Raw genomic sequence first — 19,423 nt, 5'->3', positions numbered from 1 at the left:
ATGATGGCCAAATCTTGAGTGACTGATGGGTGCAGACACACATACAAGGCCACTGAGTCAGGCCTGATAGTCAGATTTAGGAGCATGATTAAGCTCCTTTCTGTCTTTACTTTTAGTAAAGAATTATTTAAAAATTGGCTGTTTATTTTTATAGTGAATTTCTTGATGGAATTGAATTGATCCCTCCCAAGTGAAAAGCTAACAGTGCAAAGTAATTGACACATATTTTAGTAGTAATCTTTCCATGAAGAATAGAACTGGTGTTTTCTGTTTTAAACTGTGTATGTCTTTTATTTCTCACTTGTCCATTGTTTAAGAAATTTTAAATTTTGAGATGCATAATATACACTTTTGAAGTTTATCACTTCATGTTTAATAAGACTCCCACTCTGATCTCTATTTAAAAACCTGCAAGTCCTAAGATAATGGCTCTAAAAGCAATTTCTTTATGTATTCATAAATTTTATTGATATGGAATTGAATTAATTATTGTAACATGTATTGGATGACTGGAATATTTAATGTTTAAATACAAAACTAAATAAAATGTGATTCCCTTATTTATATTAGCTGTGTATTTTTCATGATTAAGTATTATTTTTGTGTGTAACTATATGAATTCTAGAATGACATTTTAGAGAAATCTTTATTTCAAAAAATTCTGTGCACAGAGTGCCTTTGTCTTTAGGAAAGCAGTAACTATAATTGTTGTGGCAGTGGGAGAGCCCATCAGTGTTATTTTTTGTATGCTACCAATTAATATCATTGACCATTCATTCAGTGGCTACTCACTTCCTTTCCTTAGCTTCAGACTTGAGAGCCTGTGAGTAGAGTAGCTGATGCTATTTCCCTCTTTATTTCATGTGCAGAGATGCTTAGCATCGAAATGTGTGACTCCTTTATCTTATCTGATAAATATTAGGTACCATGTGTACTTCTGTACTCAGTCCTAGGCTTCCTGAATGTATTTTATTTTTTTCCTTGAATTTATTTGTTACACTTATTATTATAAGTCAACTAAAAATAATTATGCATATGTTTTATGTAAATTTATTAAAATTTGTACCTTTAGACATGCAAATATACATAAGAAATTCCTGGGATATTTTTATGTCTTCTAAATGATATTATGGCATATACTGACCTTCCGTAGGAAATACACAAGCAATGGATGCAAACCCCATTGCAAATTAAAAAAAAAAAAAAAAAGAAAACTATGGAAGTGTTATTTTTTAACTTTTTATAAGCAAAAAAGTTGTTTTCCCCTTAATAAAAGAAATATAATTGTGGAAAAATTTTTGGAAAAGAAATCTTTTAGAAAAAAGATTGTCCAGTGATATGCTGATGTAACACTTTTTGTTCATTTGTGTATGTGTGTATGTTTAATTCAAAAACACCTGTAAATCTAAGTGTAATGTTTTTCAGTGTTTGAGATAGTCTTACTATAATTTCAGTTTTCTCACTCACAAATAATTCTTCAGCATCGGTTTAGCAAGTTACATTAATCATCATGTTTCCCAAAGTATTTAACTTAGTTTTTGTTAACCTTTAAAATTTTAAGTTAAAGCACAATACAACCTCCATAAATAATTGTTAAGAAATCTAGAAGTGAATCTTGTTAAGAATAGCCTAGGAGCTGGGTTGAACAACCAATTAGCATTATGAGGTATATGTTAGGTATATTTAATTGAACAAAGAAATTTTAAACTAAAACAAGGAGATCACTGTATGTCTACATTTACTTTTATTCAGGTGCTTGAACAAATAACTTATTTTACTTTAAAAATACAACCTGAATATAAACAGTTTGTATAGTTGTTTAGTTAAAGCATATTTTAGAAAAAGAGATCTATCTTCTTCCATAAAATTTTGAATTTCAAAATTTCCCTTAATACATTTGTAACAAATTTTGTTTATATTTCAACATGAAATATTTTAAATTAAATCACAGTTCAATTTTCTTATAGAATCTAAAAATTATTTAATCTTTTGCCTAATATATATTTGTTTTGAAACTCTACTTGATAATCTTCTAAATCAGTTCATTTATATTCAGTTTCTGCATTGTGTTAAAAATTATTAATTAGGGCTTTTATATATTGAATAGCTGTGGTACTTTCTGTTTTATTATTTACAATCTAAGGTGTACATGAGTGAGATATCTCTAATGGAAGTCAATATGAACCGTTTTAATTCATGAGCTTAAGATGCCTTAGTTTCAACTAAGCAGTAATTTAATATTGGTGGAGATCCCAAAGAGAGTTAGGTACTAATAACCTGGATAAACATATTGTCATATAGAGGAATCACCGATACATACTGCAGGTACTCAGCAAGTTTTATTGGGAAAAGCTTACAAGTAGTGAAAAAGAACATATGAATCATCTTCATTCCAGACCTAGAGAGTCTGTTATACACTGTGGCCAAAGTGACAGTAGAGAGGGTCCCTGCTTATGAGATGGCTGTTTAAATTAGTTTTGTGTCACTTCAAGAAAAAGGGTTTCTGTTGCTCCAAGTTTTAGAGATTCCATTGCAATGAGCCTGAGAAGAGTGGCAGAAGGACGTGTTGGAAGAAAGCAGAAAATCATTCATCATGTTTCCCAAAGTATTTAACTTAGTTTTTGTTAACCTTTAAAATTTTAAATTTTAAAGTGCATAGCACCCAGGAAGAAAGCTCTGCTCAAGACGGACAAGATATAAATCCTAAAGGCACACCCCCAGTGACCTACTTTCTCCAGCCACATCCTAACTGCCTACAGTTAAGAGCCAGTTAATCTCTATTAGTGGGTTAATCCACTGATTTGATTACAACTCTGCTAATGTAATCATTTCACCTCTGAAAATTATGGCATTGTCTCACACATGAGCTTTTAGGAAACACCTCACATCTAAACCATAAGAATGTTTTTACACATTCATAGAACAGGGTCAAAGGAATCCTCCTGGTAAGAGAAAAGGTCTTGGCGAGAGGGGACAGCCTTTGGAAACTGAAGGCTGGCATCATCCTGTTCTGTTGAGATAATTCAGATTTCCTTTGCCAGTGCTTGGCTAAGACAATTAAAATTAAAAGGAATAAACTTCAATAGCTATCGGATTTGTCTCTCATCTTCTGGTAATGTGGCAGTCTGCTTTCTTTTCTTAATAAAAGTATTTATTTATGATTAAAGAGGATAAAATTATGTTAATACTCAGAGTAAGCATGTTTTATAAAGAGAAATATTAGCTGATATTTCCTTTATACCCATTCATGGTGAGATTTTTCTAAGCAAATCAAGGCTTCAAACTGGATAATTTAAACAACTTGGGCATCTCCTTAAGATGCATGATTTTAATTTTATAAAATCTTTAAAGATAGTTTTAAAAAGTGGAAGAAAATACATGTATTACAGTATTGAGTGAAATCATTGTTGTCTGCCCTACCAGAGTGCTTGGGAATTTGCACACTGTAGTTGAGGAAACACATTTTCTTTCTCTTGGTTACCCAGGGATTTTCTTCAAGTTGTCATACTTGTGTGAGCTTCTGCCACTGGAGAATGATACAAAGAAGGAAGGCTAATGTTAGCCAAGACACACTTTCTTCTGTCAACATGTCTAAGTCTTATGGGTGACTTCTAAGTGTGTAGGATACTCCTTAGCCATGTCCAATCTGGCCAGCTCAGAAGGAGTTCACGTGGCCACCTTGCTAAGTCCCTCATACTTCTGATATGTTGGCCTTCTTCACACACCACTTCAAGCACCATTCTACTAACAGGACCCTATTAAACTCTGCCATCTGAACATCCATAATTAGCTCAGCATAGTCTTATTTTTTGGCTACATTGTGTAAACAACACTCAGAGATTAGAAACTCATCATTACTGTTGTATATGTTATTATGATTTTAGTAACCCAATTGACTTTTCTTCTAGGTTAGTTTTCCATAGAAAAAGTTCTAATCTTAAATCAAGACCATTTCTGATAATTCAGGATTTTGTCTTTTTTTCCTACCAAACACTCATGGAACTCTTCATATTCCTGTTGCTTCAGTATTGGATGGGAATTGCTTTAAATCAGCAATTTGGGCATTAGGCAACTATTATCTGCCCAGCACGTTAAGCACTAAAAATTCTTTATTAGTACCTTCTCTTTAGTCAGGCATAACAATTAAAGCTCTGTACCCCCAGTCTGAATGCAATGTCTTCTTATATGTGAACTCTAACTATCTTCTCCAGATGATATAGGAATTGAAATATTTTTTCTCCTTATGTGGGGTTTATCGTTTATAATTTTATTATGTATAGAGAAAACAACACAAATTTCAGTGAGCTTGCCATGCCCTCTTATGCTAGTATCACTAAGTTCTCCAAAGGTTGCTGACACTTTTACCTTCTGTCATTACCAGGAAGGATAGAGGACGGACCCCAAAGCAGAGTGAAAAGAGGCCTTCCATTCATACAAGGAGTGTCTGTTTTCTATCTTGCACAGCTTAGAATAAATCAAGGAGAGCACATGCTCACCAAGTGAAACCGATGAGAAAATGCTGATTGGAAGGGCCAACTGGACCGTAGTGCAATGGTCCTGGAAGTTTTCAGAGGAGATAGGAAAAGACATCCTTAGGAGACCACATGGCATGCATGTGGTGTGGGCTCTACAGGAATGCAGACAGAACTTGCAAAGTACGAATAAAATGAATAGTACCTGCTGCTACACCACCACCATTGAGACCAGTAGTACTGTGTTGGGGATATTTCCAAGTGGTAGGCAACACGTGAGCCCATACACAGGTACAAGCAAGTTCTCATGTTTTGATAAACCATCAGTAACCAAGACATCTCTGTTCAACCTCTTTGTGACATGAATGAAAGTCACCTCAAATCAGCATTGTGTCAACATTCTGGTGACCCAGTCTCACATATTCTCACATAGTAACAGAAATACCATGCAAGTCTTTGGAAATGATTCACTTGCCAGGCTGCTCTCCTAAAACTAGGCCCAGCCATGAGATCTTGCAAAGACTGGTCAAGTTCTGAATTTAATTGGCATACCTCGTTCACCTCACATGGATGGGGTTAATAACATGCCCCAAAGTGGAGAAGTAGAGTAAAGGTCCAGAGTCTAGACTCAGACCCTTCATTTCCTTATCTCCTCCCCACTCCAAACTACTTAGAGCCGCTTCCCACCCTCTTCAAGGTATGACAGGTGAACTTCTGCAAAAACAAAATTAAAGTCTCCCATAACACAGACATTCATATACCCCGTAAATCTCACTGGAGAATAGTGTACTATTGCGCTCTTCCAAAGCTGAAAAGCCCCTGTTACAAGATTTCCAGATATCAAAGTTTGGATGATTCCACCAAAAAATGTCCTTGTCCCCACTGTGAAGCCCTGCAGATAAACAAGGCTGGCTCCACATGCAGAGAGCTTTACCTATTATGCTCTTCCTCACTTCTAAGTATGAATAAGCAGCACATTATTAAAATTAAATATGCAAATTAAATTAAAATTAATGTGCAAAACCTTGTATTTAAAAAACAACAAAACAAATTCAAATGAAATTGAGGGGGGGTGACAAACGAAGGGAAAAATCAAGTATTTAGCAACCAGTGTACTCGGTTAACTCAGAAAAACACACAAAATATTGTATATGGTTACAACATTGAATATTTAAAAATAAAAACAACAAAACCTTGAGTATGATGAAACATGCCTCTAATCCCAGCAATTGAGTCTGCAGCAGGAGGATTACAAATTGGAGGCCAGCCTGGGTAACTTAGCAAGATCCTGTCTCAAAATAAATTTTAAAAGGGCTGGGGATGTAGCTCAGTGCTAGAATGCTCCTGAGTTCAATCCCCAGCACCACAAAGAAGAAGAAGGAGGAGAAGGAGGAGAAGGAGAGGACAAGGAGGAGAGAATGAGGAGAGGGAGTGAAGGGTGAAGAGGTATGAGTGAAGAGGAGGAATAAATAGCAATGTAAGCATACCGTTTATTTTTTATTTATTTATTTTTTTGGTCAATTCTGGGGACTGACCCATAGACTAGATAAGTGTACCACCTTTAAGCTATTCCTAAGACAGCATAGTATTTTAAAAGATGGCAATATTAACAAAAGCTAAAATACTTTATTTGTTAAACAAAAGTAAAAGGGTGGTAGTTACTATAATAATATTAGGAAACAAGGTGATTTTATTATGTAATCTTTTCTAATATTATTATAGTAACTACCACCCTTTTACTTGTGAGTTATACAAACAAGTTGGCAAATTACAATCTAGCAAAAAGTAACCTTCTATCTGTGGCTCTTTTCTCTCAAAAATAAATGGTTGAATTAATGGATCATAACCTTGACTCTGGGCATTTTTGACCCTAAGCATTCTTTAGCTGCCCAATGAATTTGTAAGTGGGCTGGTACCTTTAGTTGGAGTAAAGACAGAAGAAAGAAACAGCACCCCACTGTATCTTTGACATCATTTAATGCCAAGTTATGGAACCCTATGTACCACTTGTATTTTATCCCTGAGTTACATTTCTTCAACTACCAGTGATTAATGTAATTTTTAATAAAAGTTTAAGCAAAAAACACAAAATCATAAGAAGCACTTGAAGTAATTAAATTGTTTTTTTTATTGCAAATTTTCTTTGAAACCTTCCCAATTATCATCTTAATTGACAATATAATCAGGACTTAATGCAGAGTTGCTGTTAATTTTTAATGCTACTTATGTTGTTTAATACAGTGTATAATTTGGCACTTAATCTTTTAGTGGAGCTAAGCTTTGCTATCCTCTGCATTTATCCATTCAAAACTAATATTTTTAATCAATTAACACCTTTTTACCACTACTCTCCCCACACTTCATTATAGAATGCATATAGCATCTCAGATTGTTCAACATTTCAGAATCTTTTGATATAGAAGTTCACTTTGATAAAGATGAAATCATTAGACGCATAACACAATTTTCTCTCAGGCTTAAAAGTTATAAATTACTATAGCTAGAAATAACAACTTCTAAGCTTATTTTCAGCTATGGAATTTTTCTGTTAATTAAGTAATGTTACTGGCATCTTACTCCTCTAAATAAAGAGTATAACCTTTAAGAAAAAAGTATTATTAGATATTATAGTGATTCTCTTAAATTCTTGGGAAAGTTTTTGTCTACCTGCTGCAGATTTCTTGTGATTTTGACCTTGAGTTAAGAAAGTATTTTTGTTTTAAAGCTTAGCTTATTAAGACCAGCAAATGATTACAAATGGGTGTGTAACTCTCATTCCCTTAGGAATATGTGGGTCCATGTATAGTCTGGATTTCAAATGCTGATCTAGAATCATAATTAGGGTATAGCTGCAGTTTCATGAATATTCAGTCTCTCCATAAAAAGAATTAATTTGAACTGTAGATCAGTTACATGAAATTCGATAAACTCCTTTAGCAAGTATGATATTTTCAGGGAACAAATTCAGGTAGGAGAGAAATGTCATTTCCTATAATTTTTTCTTTAATTAAAATTATCATTTTATGTGACAGCAGAAAATTTAGTGTAATCCAATTTCCACTTTTCCTCACTTGTTGTAGATTTAAACTCAATCATATTCAGTTTTCATCTTTTCTACACACTCTGTTCCCTGGAACAGCATCAGAGTCTCAGGGCAGGTGGCATCAAAAGGATCCTGCGACTTGTACCATGGCCCCAGAACAACCTTTACTTCTGTGATGTCACTTTCCCATCTGTGCCTTGTCTTGTCTCATTATGAAAAGTTAACATCTACTGCTAAGAAGTGCATATTCTACTTGGTCACCAGTTCTGCTGTCCACTTCAATTCACTCTAATATTGAATGTGGAATTTCCTCATTCCAAATTAAGATCTATTGGGGTTAATATAAGGTTCTGTGCTATTTGCTGCCACACAGGAAAAACCAATGGCAGCTCCCTGTGACATACTGGGTTCTCAGATATGTTGCAGAAGTCCCTCTTGGACTTTTAGAGGGCCATTCTGCTCTTCTCTTTCGTACCTTGAATACAAAGGAAACTCTGTGAGTTGTGTACCAGCTAAAAAGTGAAGCACAGCTCTTCTCTGCTCGTAAATTTTCTTATCTGTCTGAGAGCTTCATCCCATCTAACACTGATGTCCTGTGAACTACAGAGATTCTGGTCAATGTTTAATCCTCTTGTGTTCTACTCTACTTCCACTCTCTCTAGGTTGTAGGATAGTTTTTTGGTTTAGGTGGAGGATGACAGTGCCAAGCACCATCAATGACCAGGTTAACCAATAATAAAAAACAAATCTGCCAAACTCTCCCCATAGCACACAGTCACATTTATGTAAAAAAAAAAAAAATGTGCTTAGGACGAATATTCAGGGATGTGTTACACTATGATTGAGTGTTTTGATTGGAAATTGCTCCATAGACTGTCATTGGATGGAAATTATGATTTGAAAATGAGCGTAATGCATTCATATAATGTCAATAACTGAATAATCCCATCAATCAAAATGTATATGGACATCAAATGTCATAAAAAATGAGCTAGGGAAGTGAAGAAATAGAGGTGAGGAAGAAAGGAATGTTGGAATCATAACTCATTTTATTTAAGACTTTATCTCTTCAGGCATTTTAACTGATGGTCACACCATCCACAGACTCTTTCCACCCTCCTGATCAGTCCTACCACTCCATACCCTTGACTCACACTGTCTGCCTTCTGCCTTTTCAAAGCTTTACACAAGTGCTTGGCCTCTAGGTATCTGTTAATATCTATCAGTTCGATATGGTACAAGTGATTTCAGTTATTTAATTTTTTAAAATTTAAAACACAGTTTGCAAGTTTTAGAAACAGATTGCTCGGGTGTTTCAGGTGAAAAACATGGGCTGTGTCCTTTTAAATGAAGCACAACCTCTGAAGCATGCTTTGGAGGAGAGAGAGAAAATCAGAAGTGCAGACATGACTAAGATGAAGATAGTTCATAGATCAAAGTTAAGAGCCAGACAGCAGGTTCAAGAAGGTCATCATTTAAAGTGAGGGTCAGTTGTTCAGGGGCTGTCTGTATCTGTTCTGTCTTCTGGGCATGCAGAGGTCCCTGGGTAGGCTTCATTGAGGCCCTCTAATATGGTGATTAAGAATCCTCCAAGTGCTTATTCTGGGGTCCACCAGTCAAGGATACAAATCCTCCTTTGCCTGTAGGACTTTGTAAACTTAATCAAGTTGTTTTAATTTCTTAATAGGCAGAATTTAATAGGAATACTAATAGGACTTACATTGTAGAACTCACAGTGGAACTCTTTAGGAAAATCAGAATAGAATTTTTTTTCTTCTGTCTCTCTCCTGGATTACTTTGTCCATTCTGTAGAGACACCATAAAAATGGGTAAGTCAGTCTCTGCTCGCTGATTGTGATTTCTCCCTCAGCCTACTCATTTAGATTTATAAATATGTTCCAAAGCTCATAGAATGCATGCTCAGGGATCCATGGGTACACATGCTCCTCCCAAAGCCCTGGGAGGGGCTTCAGTAATGTGTCTAGGTGACCATGCTTTGATTCACTTTTGAAAACTGTAGTAGACTTTGTAATGTATTTCGTAATGGCTCCATCCTTCAACAACTGCTGTGTTTGAGAATCCACACAATTTGCATCTTCCCCAGCTCCAAATTGGAATTTTTTTTTGTGTGTGTTCAGGTTGTTTTACTCTTTAAGACAGCTCTCCAGGTCATGATCATGAACAACCACAGCTACTCTTATTTCAAGAGCTCCACATCTAGTCCAAGTTCCTCAAATACAATCTGACACTGGTTCATCATTTCCTTCTAACTCAGAGGGAAATAAACATCATCTTCTTTGATCAGTACCTTCTCTCCAAACCTGTTTTTTGAGCCCATGAATTAGTTGACCTTACTGAGAATGATGTTCCTAAGGCTACTCATCACTAGGCTTTTACATCTCCCTAGGTAGGGGGAAAAGAACTCATACTCATCATCAGTTTTCTCCAGAGAATTTCCAAATTTCTCTGACTCTCTCCTGCATTTTGTATATTCTGAAGGTGGATGCCAACTAAAGGTCATATAGCCAGTTCTTGGACATTGCTTTTGGAAGTCCTGTCTTAGACAAAGAGCATATCCCATTGGAAAGTGGGGGTACTTATATAGCCTTAGTGTTTTGGATAAACTGAAGTTGCTAACATCTTAGCATCTGTACAAAATTTGAGAGTACATAGAAAACAGTGAGAATTCAACAAATATTTTTTGTTACTATCAGAATCCTGCCATAACTAGCCATCAGTGTACGAATAATACTACACACATGTAACAATGTTTGGATTTTTGAAAAAAAGTCTTAAAGGAAGTTAGGGAAAAATAGTGGAAAGAATGAGAAGGGAGCTGTCATATAGGATATAAATTTTTTAAAAATATTAAAGCAGTTTATTTTTGTTTAAATAAAATGAAAATAATATTGCATATATAAACAATTATGTTTCTAATTTTAGAATATAAAATTTGCATTTTTTAGTTTAAAGAATTCAGTATTCCAAAGTTGAACAGCAAGTTATTTTTAGAATTTATTTTTACATTTTATTTCTGAAAATGATTAGTTTACCTTAATTTAATTGCACCTATTAACATGGATGTCTTCCCTCCAATAAATAGGGCATTAATAAATATAAAGTGTTGTGGCTATGCTCAGGCACCAAACTTAATTTTCTATTCTTTTTATTTTAGGTTAAAGCTATAACTATAGCGTTCATTTGAAAAAGTAATTGCACAGTGTTAACTACATTTAAATTCACAGAAACATGATTTTTTATAGAGCAAAAGAAATAGAGCTAGCCAGAATATAAAAGTAGGTATATTAGCCTGAATATGAAGTCTAATAACATTTATTGAAGGCCACTTCATTCTTTAGCACAATATTCTTTAACATAGAACAAAAGATGTGGGTGGGTTGTTTACTTGTTTTATATTTCATATTCTTAGGAGAAATATATGCACCTAATTACCATGCTCAGAAAAGAAAACCACTCACATGGAAAATGAAATTTGAAAAACAGTGCACATTTATTTATGCTCTAATAGTGCAATAAGGGACTTACACATCATTTTTCTTAAGGTGTGAATTCCAGTTTCTTGAGAGCTTATATTCCCCATAAGTTATGTTGTCTATTGTATATAGAGATATTTTGAATGTTTGAAAAATGCTATATTTTATTTTTCATGCTTAAATTATAGTGCACATTTTCTCCATTAGTATTTTATCTGAAATTGCCTTTCATTTTATAATATTTCAATAAGAGAAAGAACTACTTCTTTTCTTCATTACTAATTGACAGGGAAAATAGAATTGACAAAAAAGCATTAACATTTTTCCAGGGATTTTATTGTAAAGCTTGTGACAATTCTCATCAACTAAAATGTTAAAGTCTGTATTAAGACAAAATTTACTGGATTCAACCTATAACTTGTTGGCTATAGAATCTTAAAGGAAATAAAGATAATGATAATCATGGTGATGGGAAACAAACAAACAAAAACCACCGCTAACTACAATGAATACATACGTGGTTCAGTCCAATTTCTTTCCTTCAATATGTCATAACTCTTTCTAGAAACTTCCCTCTGTCCATGTGATTTGCCTTGATGAAACCACAGGTTCTGATCACGAAAAAGGCACTTAATTTGAATCACAAAATTTACACCAGCTCCTTGCCTATTCATGTTCATAAGTAGACACATTTCTAAACCAGAACTCCCCAGGTATTTTGTGACACTTCTTCATTTTAATTTTTTTGTAGATTTAGATGGATAGAATGTCTTTATTTTGCTTGTTTATTTTTATGTGGTGCTGAGGATTGAACCCAGTGCCTCATACAAGCAAGGCAAGCACTCCGCCACTGAGCTACAACTCCAGTCCCTTTGTGAAACTTCTAAAGAGTCTGATTATACTCTGAAAATTTCAAGCTCTAAGAACAAAACAATCAGAAGCCACTGGAGGCCAATATTCTGGCCACGTGGAAAACATGAGCTTAATAAAAATGACAGAGGAATATAGAACTCAACTATAGCGGAAGGAACTAGAATCTGAATAGCACCCCAGGACATTTTCAGTTGCATTTCTTAAACTTGCAACTTAAAAGCTGCAGTTGCAACTAAGAACAAAAAGTTTGGGTCTGGAACTGCATCGAGTGCTTACAGAAATTGTTCTGTTGCATTTCCACAATCCTATGAATTTCAAAAGTTGGGGAGATGAAAAGAAACAAAGCAACACCTCAAATATCCATAATTAATGAAAATAGGAACAAAGTTTGGACAAAGGAAAATATGTTCCTAACAAATTTTTCCAATGAACAAACTATCAGTTTATCCTTTTATAAACCCATTTCTATGTTATTGATGAGATACAACTGTATAATATTCTTTGTATCTTATAGTTACCTTTTTCATCATATTCATTTTTCATTTCAGTTAATGGAAATTGTCACTCTCCTTATGTTGAAACCCCTGGAACATTTTTAGTGCTCTTGTGTCTATTCTTATCATTCCTGACAATTATTGATGAGGAAGAGGACCTAAAAATATAGATATTGCAAAGTGAATTAAATTTGACTCAAATATCATGCAATGCTCTTTTTCAAATCTCTGTTTGTATCAGTGTGATCATTTCATAAAATGAAAAGCCAATGTGTTCTTGAACCATGTGGTTATAAGGTGCTTAGAAGAAAATGTTCTTACATAATGATAAACATGATTATTATTATTACATTGTTATTATTTATATTCTATGTTGAAATAATTTAAATTTACAGAAAAGTTGGTTTCTGGTATATACATCAACCTAACCAGAATGTTGCATTACTATGGCATATGATGTCTGAAAAAAGAAGTTAACTGGTGTTAAACTGTAGACTTTATTCAGATTTTGCAAGCTCTTTAGTCAGGACTGTTTATCTTCTGATCTCTGAACCAGGGTCTCCCAGTGCATTTACTTATTATATCTCCCTAGTCTTCTCTGGTACGTGATGATTTCTCAGTCTTTTATTGTTCATGCTATTGACATTTTTGAAGGTTGTTGGTCAGTGCTTTTGCAGATACTCCCTCCTTTGAGTTAGTCTCATATTTTCTCAGGACTAGACTGAGATTTTGCATTTTGGGCAAGAATAACACTCAACTGAGGTTTCTTTTTCAGGGCACCAGATGAGGAAGTACAAATCATGTCACTGGCGAAATTTACCTCAAAAACTTAGCTAAAACAATACATATTCTAGAACATTTCTTTCTTTTTTTTCCTTGGTAGTCTTGGAATTTCCTATGTAGATAATCATTGTCCATAAATAGGGTTAATTCAATTCTTGCTTTTTGCTTTTTAATGTATATGCACTTTCTTTCTTTTGATTTCTTCCAGTGCATGTTGAAAAGGAGTGGTAGGGGAAAACCTCTTTGCCTTGTTCCTGAACTTAAGGAAGAGTTACTCAGTATCTCATTATTGCATATCACATTAGTTCCAGGGTTAAGGATGTTCCATTATAATTCAAATTTGCTAAGAATTAATATCACGAATGAATGTAAATTTTTTCAAATTCATTTTTTTCTTCTTCTGAGGTAATTGTATATTTTCATCCTTTCTGTAAAAATATATTGAATTACATTATTTCCTTTTCATATATGAAGCAAGCTTTGCATTTATAAACTATGAATTTACTTACCAGTGGCCCATCTTCTTGGATGGGAAAACTGATCAGAACTTCAGTTCATCTTCCTTAGTCAAGCTAATTATTTTCTTATGTTTGAATTTTAAGAATTCTTTGTGTATTTTATTTTCATAAAGGGCTTTTGTTGCATATTTGTTTAGAAACATTTTTCCCAAGACTATGCTTTTATTTTTATTATTATTTTTTTAGTATCTCTAGCAGGATAGATTTCAAGGCACTATAATAAAGTTCAGCTTATTTTTTTAAATGGATCTTGCTTTTGCTTTTATGCATAGCAACTCATCACCAAATCCAAGATTAGATCAATCTTTCTGCCATTTTCTTTTAGAAGTTTTATAAGTTTTGCGTATTATACTTCAGCCTCTGATACTTTTTGAGATGATATTGGTGAGAAGTTTATGGACTAGGTCTTGGTTCCTATTTTCCACCTAAGTATGTCCAAATTTTCTAGCTCTACTGAAAGTTTACTCTTTCTGTATGAACATCCCTTTGCTTCTAAGAGAAATTTCAGGTGACTTTAGATATGAGGGTATATTTCTAGTTTATCTCTCCTTTTTCATTGATCTCTATTATCTTTCCAACATCATGCGGTCTTACTTACATTGTAGGAAGTTTTGAAACTGAAGGGAATGCTTATTCCAGCTTTCCTCTTCTGTGCTATTTTGTACATTTTCCATTGTTTGCTTTACCACACAGTTTGCTGATGATGGCAATAGCTTCATGAAATTTTTACTGGAATTGCATTGAACCTATAGACAAGTGGTTAAGAACTGGCAAAACTAAAACATTCAATTCATGAACATGGGATGTCTTTCTTTTATTTACCTCTTTTTTCTTTCTTTTTTAAAAAAAATTATAAATGACAGTGGAATGCATTACAATTCTTATTACATATAGAGCACAATTTTTCATATCTTTGGTTGTATACAAAGCATATTCACACCAATTCATGTCTTCATACCTGTACTTTGGATAATAACGATCATCACATTCTACCTCATTTTTTAATTTCTTTCATCAGTTTTTATTATTTTCTTGTGCACAGATACTGTGCTTATTTTTCAATCTTTATATCCAAATATTTCAATTTGGTAGGGGATTTTTATTAATTGAAATTTTTACTTATTCATTACTATTATATAAGTACACATGGGAAATTTTTATATTGTATAAAGTATAAGACTTTTATATTGATCTTTTATCCTGTGACTTAACTATATAATTTTATTAGTTTGAAGAGTCTCATTGATATTTTTGGATTTTCTACCTAGCCAATCATATTCTCAACAAATAATAAAAATTTTCTTTCTTTCAAATAAACGCACCCGTTTGCTTTTGCTTCTTGTCTTATTGCAGTTTCTAGGGTTTCCAATATAGCACTGAGTAGGACTGGTGATACAGTACATCCTGCTTTGTTTCTAGACTGAGGAGGAAAACATGTAGTTTTGCACCATTAATTATCATCAACCTACGATAAAATCTTTGGACCCTGAGTCTCTATTGAGATTCCCTGGGTATCAGCACTTTAAGTGTGTTGTTGTGGGTACATTGCTAGATTGAATTAAGCACACCCTCTGTCTCACCCAACTTCTGCTGGAAGAGAGGACTCATGGAAGCTTTCACCTGGTTTTTTAAGAGACTCCACACTGGGGTCTCATCTCTTTGATGATTATAGTAGGTATAATTGTACTGTAATAAATCATAGCCATAAGTATCGTTATATGTTGAGTCCTATGAGATTCCTAGCATATCATTAAACTTGAGGAATAACATGGGGCCCCCAATATTTCTATTTTCTATAAGAGGGTTTGAAAAGCTAGTATTATTACTAGCTTTAATAATAATATTATTATTATTAGCCTAGTTCTCTCTTTTTTAGAATATTAATAATTATTAATTCATTTTTTAAAGATTATTATCAGTCACAGGGGTACACGTCTGTAATCCTGGAAACTCAGGAGCCTGAGGCAGGAGGATCATAATTTCAAAGTCGACCTCAGCAACTTAGTAAGCCCCTGTCTCAGTGCTGAAAATTTAATTCCAATGTTCTATCACCAAGTCTCATTCCAAGCCCTATTTTTTATTTTGATCAACACATATTAAATGTCGGTCTGTATATCTAGGATGAACACACATGTCTGTCTCTTCCCCTTCCTTTTCTTCCTTCTCCTCCTTCTTCCTCTTTATTTTCCCTTCATCCTTTTTCTCCTTTTCTTCCTCCTCTTTTCTTTTTCACTAATTTTCTCTTTGAATTCAATTTAAGTGATTTTTATGTATCTACTTAATTTTTCTGACTTTTTATGTTTTTTTTTTATTATTTCTTGAATTGCTCTCATGGTACCACCTTTCAAAGTCATCTACTAATGCATGTGCTAGTTCAGAGGCTAGTTTGCTATAACATATCTCTCTTTTGTTTTTAATTTCATTTTTTAAAAATTTGTTTTAATTAGTTATACAGGATAGCAGAATGCATTTTGATTTGTTGTACACAAATGTAGCACAACTCTTCATTTCTCCTGTTGTACACAATGTAGAGTCTCACCACATGTACAGTCACACATGTACCTAGGATAATGATGTTCATCTCATTCCACCATCATTTCCAACCCCCATGCCCACTCCCCTTCCCTCCCTCCCCTTTGCCCTATCAAAGTTCCTCAATTTTACCCATGCCTGTCCCCTATCCCATTATGGATCAGCATCCATTTATCAGAGAGAACATACAGACTTTGGTTTTTCGGAATGACTTACTTTGCTTAACATGATATTCTCCAATTCCATCCGTTTACCTGCAAAGGCCATAATTTTATTCTTTTTTAATGCTGAATATATATAGTGTTATAGTGTGTGTGTGTGGGGGGGTGTGTGTGTATGAGTGTGTATTAGATTTTGATATATATATATATATATATATATATACACATACACACATACATACATACTGGAGATTAGTACTCTATAGATGTGCTTGTGGTAAAGATGTTTTCTTCATCATGTCAGATTAAGTCCTGATTTCCTCAACCAGACTCCTAAAGCACAAGAAATACATTCAAGAATTATTAAATGGGATTGAATCAAACTAAAAAGCTTCTTCTCAGCAAGGGAAACAGTCAATGACATGTAGAGGGTATTTCTTGATATCTGTCTCATCCTCAGTTTTAGGTCCTCCATGTGCACATAACATACAGAAGGTTCACCACCTCACACCCCTCCAGTAGTGCAGTGTTACTCAGTGTTTCTAATTTTTTAGTTCTGGTCTGCTGATCTAGTTGTTTCAGGTGATAGATTAAGTCCACTGGTGTTCTGACATAGTCTCAGTCTTAGGAAATCTCTGTGCACTGATAAGAGCACCTGCCTGAGTTCAGGGTCAACTTTCTTTCAGCATCATGTCCAATACCAATGCACACTCCTCCCCGTGCCCCTTATCCATCCCAGGAATAGAGATTTTCCATTTCGTTCTCTAAGCTCCATGAGGTTTCAACCAGTGCCCCCAAATAACTGGTGCTATTTCTCCTCTGTCCCCATATAAGATGTAAGACAGGTGAACACAGGTCATTTGTGCTCTGCCTCAATGACTGCTGTTTCTTTCTCCCAAGCAGGTACCAGGAGTGATGCTTTCTCACAATTCTCCCTAATTATTTTTGCAAGTACCCACTTAGTTCTTGGAGGAAAAAAAAATACAAAATAGTGCAAATTCCCTCTATCATTGGCCTTGCATTAGTCTTCTCTGGCTACCATAACAAAACACCAGGAATCAGGTGGCTTAAGCAGCAGAACTTCATTTTCTCACAGTTTGGGAAGTTAGAACTCTAAAATCAAGGTGTCAACAGGATTGGGTTCTAGTGAGGTTTCCTGTCCTGGGTTGTACACAGCCAGCTTCTCAGTGTGTCCTCACATAAACTTTCTTGCTTATAGATGGAAATAGAAAGAGAGAGAGAGAGAGAGAGAGAGAGAGAGAGAGAGAGAGACAGACAGAGAGAGAGAAACACACAGAATACTCAACTGTCTTTTCCTCTTTTATAGGAACACAAATCCCATTAGTCAAGCAGTACACTTTCGTGACCTCATCTAACTTGATTCCCTGTCAAGGGCCCCAGTCTGAATGTTGTCACATTGGAAGTTGGGGCTTTAACTGAGTTGGGGAGAAAGACAGTTCAGTCCAGAGCAGGCCCCTGAGATTCCTTATTCTTCCTACCCCACAGTTTGCCTCCTTCAATTTCTGGTCGATTCTAGTTAAATCCTTCTGACCACTATCCGGGTCCATGTATTCCAGGATATTCACATCTCTCCTTATCACTGCCTATTTCTGTAGATATTTGAGGGTGGTTGATTACTCTGTGATGTCAGTTTTCTGTCACATTAAAAATGTTGTGATCTTTTTGTTTCCTCATTCTCATGTATCCATGGGGCCATATCTTCTCCAGCCCTGTCTGTTTGAGGTCACCAACCAGTTTTACTTTTAGAATTAGTCTTCAAATTTTCTTGGTTCCATTGAGGTGGGATGATTTTATAATAAACAAGTCTTTTTTTTGAGGGGAGTCAATAGTAGGGATTGAGTTCAGGGACTCCTATATGCTAGGACAGTGCTCTATCTCTGAGCCACAGTCCAGCCCTGAAAATTAGTCATATTTCACAAACAGAACCAAGGGTATAGTCCAGATCTCTGACACCAAATTAAATGGAATATGATCTACTCTCAGGTGAAACCTACATTATCACAGTAAAATTAGGGATCTAAAGCCACTGCTCACTGTTACATCTCTTACCTGAGGTGGACATGCTTACCCCAGAGCTCTGAGTTTATTATGGACCTGACACTGTTCATATGTTGTCTTACATAATCCTCATGGCAAACATGTGACACGGGTAACAGGAAGATGAGGCTTAGAGTGACTAACAAATTTCTCCAGAGTTGCACATCCAGCACACAACAAGGATGGTATTTGAACCCCAACAGCTTAACTTCAGAGCGTACACACTTAGTCACTGATGTCCACTGTCTCCTAAAAAACGGCAGTAACCCTCGGATGGTCATATCATGGTGAAGGAGAAATAAAACCTCTCATCTACTTTATGAGTCACTTGTCCACACTTTTGAAAGGTGAACTCTGGTTAGTTTTGTCAGTTTTACAAACTCAGAAAAAAAATGTCTTTGTGAAGTTTTCTAAATAACTGCATTCATCTTTACGCTGGTTCAGCTAAAATACTTATTATTGCTTTTATGTACATAAATATAATGTGTATTTAACTAAAATTTAATCTTAGATTTTGTTCTTAGATCTCAGCTAGCTAGTCAGCTTATCATGGTATGGTGAATGACTTTTTCACAATTAATTTCTAATGAAATCCTCAATTGTGTAGAAGAATATTCAGGATAAAACTTCAAAATTTTAATGAGTAAAAGTGACCAATGTTTGACCTTTTTTCATAGAGTCTTAATTGAACAATAAGTAGTTATCCTAAAATAATCATAGACTCCAATGGAAATATGGTTGAGATGATAATTGCTATATTAAGCTGATTGATTAAGGTTGTAAAAAGTTATTAGTGTGAAGGTGAAAGGTCACAAATTTAAGTTGTACTTAGTTTAATTTGAATTCTGTCAATAAAAGGGGAATTAATTGTGGTACTCATATTTTATAAAAAATCACTCTCTTTCAATTAATGTCTTTGCCATTCTATAAGCAATTAATCTAGAAATAAATTACTGCCTACAATCACCATAGAAAGCATTGTCTTATAATATTTT

Source organism: Marmota marmota, unplaced genomic scaffold (assembly GCF_001458135.2).
Source record: "Marmota marmota marmota unplaced genomic scaffold, marMar, whole genome shotgun sequence".
NCBI classification, from domain to species: Eukaryota; Metazoa; Chordata; class Mammalia; order Rodentia; family Sciuridae; genus Marmota; species Marmota marmota.
Note: the sequence above shows the minus strand (reverse complement) of the source record.